The following is a 9523-nucleotide window of genomic DNA, read 5'->3' as shown; positions in this document are numbered from 1 at the left end:
TTGTAGGGCCTCATTGTTTTAAAACTTTGATTATCATAATTAAAGTGACAATTTGCATTTAATTATGTTCCTTTTCTTTTTCATTTTTTCTTATATACAATAAAATGGCAATGTTTTATGCATGCACTTTCTGAATAAACTGCATAAATCATAACATGAAGAAACACCATCTGAACCATTGATAAAAATATTGATATGGTCTTGTATGGATTTGATTTTCCAATTAACCAAGCCTAAGACGAAGGTGAGGAAGATTGTGAACTCCCTGAAGAGCTAGCCAAACTACTCATGCATGAAGAGAAGGTCATTCAACCGCGCCAAGAAGATATCGAAGTTATCAACCTTGGAACAAATGAGGACAAGAAAGAAGTGAATATAGGCGCCACCCTTCAAGATGAAGTAAATACAAGATTAATAGAGCTCCTTCATGAGTACGCCGGTTTATTTTCTTGGTCGTATCAAGATATTCCTGGGTTGGATACCGATATCGTTGTACACTAGTTGGCATTCAAAGAGGAATATTTTATCGTCAAACAGAAGCTAGGAAGAACTCTCCAAGATATGGCCCTCAAGATCATAGAGGACATACGAAAGTAGTTCAATGTAGGGTTCTTATCAGTATCCAAGTACCCACAATGGGTTTCCAACATTGTACTGATACCAAAGAAGGACGGAAAAGTCAGAATGTGTGTTGACTACCGAGACTTGAATAGAGAAAGTCCAAAAGACGATTTCCTATTATCTCACATTGATATATTGGTTCATAACACAACTCAGTTCTCAGTATTTTCCTTCATGAATGGTTTTTCCAGATACAACCAGATTAAGATGGACTCGGTATACATGGAGAAAACTACATTCATCACCCCTTAGGGGACATTCTGTTACAAGGTAATGCCTTTTGGATTGAAGAATGTTGCAGAAACATATCAACATGCAATGGCGACTCTCTTTCATGATATGATTCATAAAGAGATCGAAGTATATGTGGATGACATGATTGCCAAATCCCAAACCGAGGAAGATTACATTACCAATCTGCAAAAGTTGTTTGCTCGATAGAGGAAATTTAGGTTGAGGCTTAATCCCAACAAATGCATAGTTGGGGTTCGATATGGAACACTATTAGGTTTATTGTAAGCCAGAGAGGGACGAGGTGGATCCTAACAAAGTCAGAGCCATTCAGAACATGCATGCGTCAAAGACAAAGAAAAAGGTTTGTGGATTCTTAAGGAGATTGAACTACATCGCCAGATTGATTTCACATATCATCGCTACGTGTAAACCAATATTTAAGCTTCTAAAGAAGGATCAAGCAATTGAGTGGAACGATGACTACCAAGCAGCCTTTGACAAGGTCAAAGAATATTGAAAGAGCCACCAATCTTGATACCCCCTGCTCAAGGAAGACCCCTCATCATGTACTTGACAGTACTCGATGAATCTATGGGTTGTGTCCTGGGGCAGCAAGAAGAAACTAGAAAGAAATATCATGTTATATATTACTTGAGCAATAAGTTCAACGAATGTGAGACAAGATATTCACAGCTTGAAAAGACTTGTTGCACGCTTGCATGGGTTGCTAAACGTCTCAGACAATACATGTTGACTCACACAACAAGGCTAATCTCCAAGATGGACCCTATTAAATACATATTTGAGAAACATGCTCTCACCGACATAATTGCTTGATAGAAAGTGCTATTATCAGAGTATGACATCCAATATGTCACTCAGAAAGCCATCAAGGGTAGTGTGTTGGTAGATCATCTTGCTCACCAACCGATGGAAGATTACCAGACTTTTGAAGCTTGATTTCCCAGATGAGGATATTATGGTTATCAAAGACTATGAAATCGTCAGACCCGATGAAGGACCCGAACCAAGGGAGCGATGGACTCTTATGTTCGATGGTGCTTCGAATGCTACCGGGCATGGAATTGGGGCAGTGTTGATGTCTTCTAAGAATTTTTATCTATCATTCACATCAAAACTTTGCTTCGCCCGCATAAATAACATGGTTGATTATGAAGCTTGCATACTGGGACTAGAGGAGGCTATTAACTTGAGGATCAAAATTCTTGAAGTGCATGAAGACTCTTCTCTAGTGATACATCATATTAGAGGCGATTGGGAAATGAGACATGCTAATCTAATTCCATATCAAGATTATATGTTGAAGTTACTCCCAAAGTTTAACAAGATCACCTTGTTCCATATTCCTCGAGAAAAAAAATCAAATAGCAGATGCTCTTGCAACCCTAACATCCATGTACAAATTGAAATGGCCTAACCATATGCCTTCTATTAAAATTAGGCATTTTGACAAACCTGCTCAGAATTTAACAACATTATAAGAATTAGATGACAAACTCTGGTTTTATGATATCAAACGCTATCTTGAGAAACAAGAATATCCGACAGATGTTTCTGGTCTTGACAAGAGGACTATACAAAGATTAACATCAAAGTATTTCCTAAAGAAAGATGTGTTATACAAGCAGAATTATGATATGGTCTTGCTCAGATGCATGGATACAGACGAAGCGGGCCAACTCATGAAGAAGATACATGAAGGATCCTTTGGCACTCATGCAAGCGAATATGCAATGGAGAAGAAAATCCTAAGGGCATGCTACTACTGGCTAGCAATGTAAGTTGACTGTTACCATTATACTATGGCATGCTACAAATGTCAGATATATGCCGACAAGGTGCACATACCACTTACCCTTCTGAATATCATAACATCACTGTAGCCCTTCTCCATGTGGGGAATTGACATGATTGGGATGATTGAACCTAAAGCTTCAAATGGACATCAATTTATACTGGTTGCCATAGACTACTTCACTAAATGGGTCGAAGCTACGTCTTACGCCAATGTCACTAAGCAAGTGGTTGCTCGCTTCTTGAAGAACAACATTATATGCCAATACGGGGTTCCTAGAAAAATCATCACTGATAATAGGTCCAATCTCAACAACAAAACGATGAAGGGGTTGTGTGCAAACTTCAAAATTGAGCACCATAACTCATCACTATACTGGCCCAAGATGAATGGCGTTGTTGAAGCAGTAAATAAAAACATCAAAAAATCATTCTGAAAATGATGATCATGTACAAGGATTGGAACAAAATGCTACCTTTTGTGTTACACGACTATCATACATCGGTATGTACTTCAACAAGAGCAACCCCTTATGTCTTGGTCTATGGCATGGAAATGGTCCTTCCAATAGAAGTTGAAATCCCCTCACTACGAGTCTTGATGGAGGCTAAACTAGATAAAGAGGAATAAGTTCATGCAAGGTTTGATGAGCTCAACCTTATTGAGGAAAAGCACCTGGAAACGTTGTGTCATGGTCAACTTTATCAAAGGCATCTTAAGAAAGCATGTGACAAAAAGGTCCGTCCTCGAATGTTCCATGAAGGCAACCTGGTGTTGAAGAAGATCCTACCGATTCACAAATATTTTAGGGGCAAGCAGACACCAAATTAAGAAGGTCCATTCATGGTGGTTAGAGCTTTCTTCGGAGGCAGTCTAATCCTTGCGACTATGGATGGTGATAAATTGCCACTCCCTACAAATGCTAATGCAGTAAAAAAATACTTGGCCTAAAAAAGTGGAATACAAAAAACCGCTAAGTCAAAAACCCGAAAGAGCGACTTAGGAAAAAATGGCTATCCTGGTGGACTGAAAACCTGAAAGGACGGTCCAGGCAAAAATTAGGGATAAAAAAAACTGACTCATTGAATTGAAAACCCAAAAGAGCGGCTCAGGAAAAAAAGGGTATCTCGGTTGATTGAAAACCCAAAATGGTGATTCAGGCAAAAGATAGGGATATTCCAAGACAAAGACTGTAATATGTGAATCTATTTTATCCCTGGAAAGCTCCAGAAGAGAAGAATCAATCAAGTCGTTCTCCTCAAAGGCAAGGTGTTGAGACCTTCAGAAACGTAAAGATGATAGTCGTATTGAAATTCAATGGAAACTCAATTTCCATTGCCAGTGTATTTTCTTCCTTGCACAACAATTACCTCATTAAGGAATTGCATCTTTATGTACACTTGCCCATTTATGAGTCAAACTAATGAAAAAAGAAGTTTATCATCAAATTATGCCCAATTTTTTTACTTTATCTGCTTGTTTGCAAAATGTCATTATTTTTTATAAACATTATATTAAAAGCTTTGGTCAATAACAAAAAAAATATTTGAAAATAATGGGATAGTTGTTTTTGATTTCCAAAATGTTGAAGGGGAAATTCACAGTCCCCAATGATGCCCTCGTCACATAAAGACGTTTGCAGGCCACCATGGTCATTTTATCACAAGTAGCTCAAATAGGTCAAGAATTTCCTTGTATGCAGCCTAACAACAATAAATCTCCAGTGAAGTCAACATTGGCATTCATGATATACTACTGAGCATCACGTCGCTAAAGTATCAAGTGTTGAGAAGTCAGATCCTCTCAACATCTAAAATCACAATCCATATTGCAAGCTACCAAAAAACCAAAATCCAATTTCTATTGGTCTCCCAAAAGCGAAAGTTCACTCTGTTGGTCGTCATCCTAAACTCAAGTCTAGTTGACATTGGTACACTGAGAGGATCTCACCTTCAAAAGGGAGGCCAACTCTAAAAATACTTATCATTTGCATTCTCATGCATGACATGCACCACATGCATATTTTTCCTGCCGAAATAGGAAATCTCATCCAAAACTTTCTCAATAAACTTATCATGCACCACATGCATGCATAAGCTTCCTACAAAAATAGGAATATCCTCAAAATACAATTAAATCATCAACATACATACATGCATAACCCTCTCAGTGAAGCAGGAAGCTTCATCAAAGTGTAAAAAATTCTTCGTATTCCCACATGCACATACAAAATCCCCAACTATTGCATCCTTGCATGCATCTCTGTGCATCATCTAAATGCATGGTGTTTCCACACAAAGTGGAACAACATACAACATCAAACATAATTCAGAATCTAGGGTCAATCATAAGTATCCTGGTCAGTTCTCTTTCAAAGTCTGTTGTATTTCTCTAAATAGAGTTATTACCCTTCATGTGCTCGTGGAATTATTTCCCAGTAAGTCATTCTTCAACTTTATGGTTGATAATGATGTTCCCCGTTGTTTTGCTATTGTTTCTCCCCAAGCAGAGGTTACCCTAAAAAAATCTCCTATGAGTTTTTTTTCCTGCAGAGCTTTGCTAGTAAACTTACTCCCAAGGGAGTATTTTTTTGAACTATTTTCCCCCAGTAGACATTTGTTTAAGATACTGCTCCAGTATCCGCGAATAATCTTAAGATACGATTGAGGTATCATTCCATTGTTGGAATATCTCGATTATATCATATAAGATTCTACTTCGTTGATCCTTAGGGAATCTCATTAGCTATTTTGAGATAATGCTCTAGTATCATCAGAGAATCTTTAGATACGATTGAGGTATCATTTCATTGTTGGAATATCTCAATTATATCATATAATATACTGCTTCGCTGATCCTCATGGAATCTCATTAGCTCTTATTTGAGATACTGCTCTAATATCTTTGGAGAATCTTTAGATACGATTGAGGTATCATTCCATTGTTAGAATATCTCGATTATATCATATAAGATATTGCTTCATTGATCATCATGGAATCTTATTAGCTCTTGTTTGAGATACTACTACAGTATCTTCGGAGAATCTTTAGATACGATTGAGTTATCATTCCGTTGTTGGAATATCTTGATTATATCATATAAGATACTGCTTCGTTGATCCTCAGGGAATCTCATTAGCTCTTGTTTGAGATATTGCTCTAGTATCCCTAGAGAATCTTTAGATATGATTAAGGTATCATTCCATGGTTGGAATATCTCGATTATATCATATAAGATATTGCTTCGTTGATCCTCATGGAATCTCATTAGCTCTTGTTTGAGATACTGCTCTAGTCTCCTCTGAGAATCTTTAGATACGATTGAGGTATCATTCCATTATTGAAATATCTCGATTATATCATATAAGATACTGCTTTGTTGATCCTCAAGGAATCTCATTAGCTCTTACTTGAGATATTGCTCTAGTATCCTCATAGAATCTTTAGATACGATTGAGGTAAAATTCCATTGTTCGAATATCTTGATTATATCATATAAGATACTACTTCGTTGATCCTCAGGGAATGATACCCAAGAACCTGAAATACATGCAATAAATCATAATACCCAATAGTAAAAATAAACCAAATGTAAAACAGTAAAAAAATGGGAAATAATAAAATAAAACATAAAACAAAACGCAAATAAAAACATAAAACAAAAAGCATAATAAAACATCCCCCACACTTGAACTAAACATTGGCCTCAATGTTTTAGAACAAGATAGGAGGAGGGTGACTCACAGTTCCCTACTGAGGAGGTTGGAGCGGAAAGTGCCACATTATAATAAAGCTATAATTATCCTTGGGTTGCCTCCCAAGAAGCGCTCCTTTATCGTCATTAGCTTGACACTTCATTCCCCTTGTTATGGGGGGTACTTCAACTTCCACACCTTGTTTCACTTTTTTTCCAAAACTAAGAAGCCATTTTTTTCACAGGTATGGATTCCCTTGTGCCACAAGTCCTTTCTAACCTCCATATCCTTACCTTGTTTTCGCTTTATTTTCTTTCTCATGGATTTTGGAATGGAAATAGGAGTTAGAGTTGCTAATGGAGGTGGTGATACTTGAGAAGGCCTTCTTGTATCTTTCTCTAATGTTGGTACGTTACTTTGCCTTCTCACCTATGTCCTAATCAAGCCTACTTGATAGTGATGTTCTTTTTCTACCTCTAGCTCCCTGTTTCTAACAGTATTCAATGTTATTTCCTCATCATAAACTTTTAAAGTTAATGTTCCCTGGTCCATGTCGAGATTGCATCGACTTGTCTGCATGAAAGGTCGACCAAGAATGATGGGTGTCTCTTCATCTTTGGGTATATCTAGGATCACAAAATCAACAAGAAAACTCAAGTTCTCTATTGTCACCAGTACGTCTTCTGCTATACCATATGTATCCTTTCTCGAGTGATCTCCAAACTTCAGATTTGTCTTTGTATCACTAACATTTTTAATACCCAACTTGTAATAGATTGATAATGGCATCAGACTCACACTAGCTCCAGAATCAATTATTACCTTTTTGAAAGTTCTCTCTTTTATTGTGCATGATACTGTTACCGTTCTATGATCCTTCTGTTTGTTTGGAATTTTCTAACCCGATGAATTTGCACTACACTTTTCCTTCAAGGCTACCGGTTCTTCTGCTGTTGGTTTCTTTTCGGCCATTACCTCTTCCATGAATTTTTTGTACATGGCCATTCACTCGAGTGCTTCAAACAAAGACATACGACTCTCTATCTTTTTGAACATTGTCATGAATTTCTCAAAGTATGACTCTCTTGGATCCTTCTTTGTCACTCTCTGAGGGTAGGGTAATTTAATCACCGGTTTAGTATCCTTTTTATTTTTCTCTTCAGTTGGCTTTCCAGGTGGTATAACTTTTTCATCTTTAGCGGCCCTCTCCCTTTTCGTCGTGACAATATTAACATTCTCATCATTTCTTGGATATTGATCTGTTTCACTTGGTAAGGAACCTGGTGTTCTAGAACTTGCTATTTGTTGTGCTATCTGACCCAGGTGAACTTTAAGATTTTTTATGGAGGCGGTGGTGTTTTTATGGTTGTTTCTAGTCTCTTCTTGGAATTGTATATTTTGAGAGGCCATGTTTTCAATGGAAATCTCCCAGCCTGCTTTCTTTGGAGCTTACTGTTGCTGCTATTGTTGATATTGAGTCTGATATTGACCTTGACCCTATTGTGGAACATTCCCTCTTAGATCTTTCCAGGAGAAGTTTGGATGATTCTTCCAACCTGGATTGTAAGTGTTGGAGTAGGGGTTATTCTGCTTCAAAAATTTTATCTCTTCAATTTGTTGAGGGGTGGAAAAGCAATACACATTATAGTACGGTACGTTATAGATTTCATAAGTGATGGTCTGAGCAAGTTGAACTTGAGCTATTTGTTGGGTACCTATGTTCATAACTTTCAATTTCTTTTCCTCTTCAGCAGCTACTGTATCTTCCAAACGAGTTTTATTAGTTTCCAGCTTCAGATCAATCACTCCATCAAGTTTACTAGTACACCTATCATACAATTCTAGATGCTCATTGGCAGCTATCACTTCAATAATCTTCTTAATACCGGTGGCTGTTGAGAAATTTATTAAGCCACCACTGTTGTATCAATCAACTCTTTTATCTTTATTTTCAGCCCGTTAACAAACATCTACATATGTTCAGTCTGATCCATATTATGAGTTGGGCAAGCTACTAGTGTAACACCCCGATAAAAATAAGATAATTATTTAATTTAAGTTAATATTATATTTATTAATTTAATTAAATAATTGGAATTATTGGATTATTATTATTATTATTATTGGAATAATAATTATTGGAAAATATATATAAGTTGGAAATAAGGAAAAAGAGTTCCATTTTGGTAAAAAGAGTTTTCACGTGAAAACAGAGAAGCGGCTGAAAAGAGGAAAAGGGCAAAGAGGCAGAGCAAGAGGAAGAAGGTTGGAGAAGAGAAAAGCTTGAAGCTTAAAGATTCGCCGGATTAACTCAGGTAAGGGGGGTTTATCGTCGTTTAATGGGTATTATGGGTTAACATGTAATGGGTAGTGATAAACCGTTGAATTGACCCTAATTGGGATGTTGAATGCTGAGAAATTGTGTTGGATAAGTTGTGTTAAAGCTGTAATTGAATCTGTATTGTGTGAGTTGTGAATTCCCGAACGTATAGCTTTTTACGGAATCGGAATCGGAGGTCCGGAAGTCCTCCAACGGCGGAAAATGCGGAGAATTCTGCATTCTGCTTCGTGTTAGCGCAGGAACAGCTTTCTGTCTTGCGTTAACCGGTTAACCCAGGGCGTTAACCGGTTAACACTGTTAGGAATTGTGAGGTATTGCTGTTTTGCTTGCGTTAACCGGTTAACCCAGGGCGTTAACCGGTTAACACTGTTGTGATTTGTGAAAATTGTTGTTCTGTCTGCGTTAACCGGTTAACCCAGGGCGTTAACCGGTTAACACTGTTAAAATTGGCCAGGAAGCGTGTTCTGTCCTGCGTTAACCGGTTAACCCAGGGCGTTAACCGGTTAACACTGTTGGAAATTGGAAAAATTAATATTTGAATAATGTGTGCATAATTGGTGGTTGGCCTATATTGGTGTATGATGTAATAGGGATTAATTCCCGCTGTTTTGAGCAGTATAGGTATTAGTGGAGTGTGCTAATACTGTGATTAATTATTTGACATGATATGATGTTTTGATACGTGTGTTGATGAATGTATGATGGTATGCATAATGCTGTGAATGTATATGTTATGTATGCAATTGTGAATGGACTGTTTATGGCTTAGAGTGTGAGCATATGTCCATTGTGGATTATTGTTGATGAGTTGCATTG

The sequence above is a fragment of the Lathyrus oleraceus genome, chromosome 4 (assembly GCF_024323335.1).
Source record: "Lathyrus oleraceus cultivar Zhongwan6 chromosome 4, CAAS_Psat_ZW6_1.0, whole genome shotgun sequence".
In the NCBI taxonomy this organism is placed as follows: domain Eukaryota; kingdom Viridiplantae; phylum Streptophyta; class Magnoliopsida; order Fabales; family Fabaceae; genus Lathyrus; species Lathyrus oleraceus.
The sequence above is the reverse complement of the archived record's forward strand: the minus strand, read 5'-3'. Positions refer to the sequence as shown.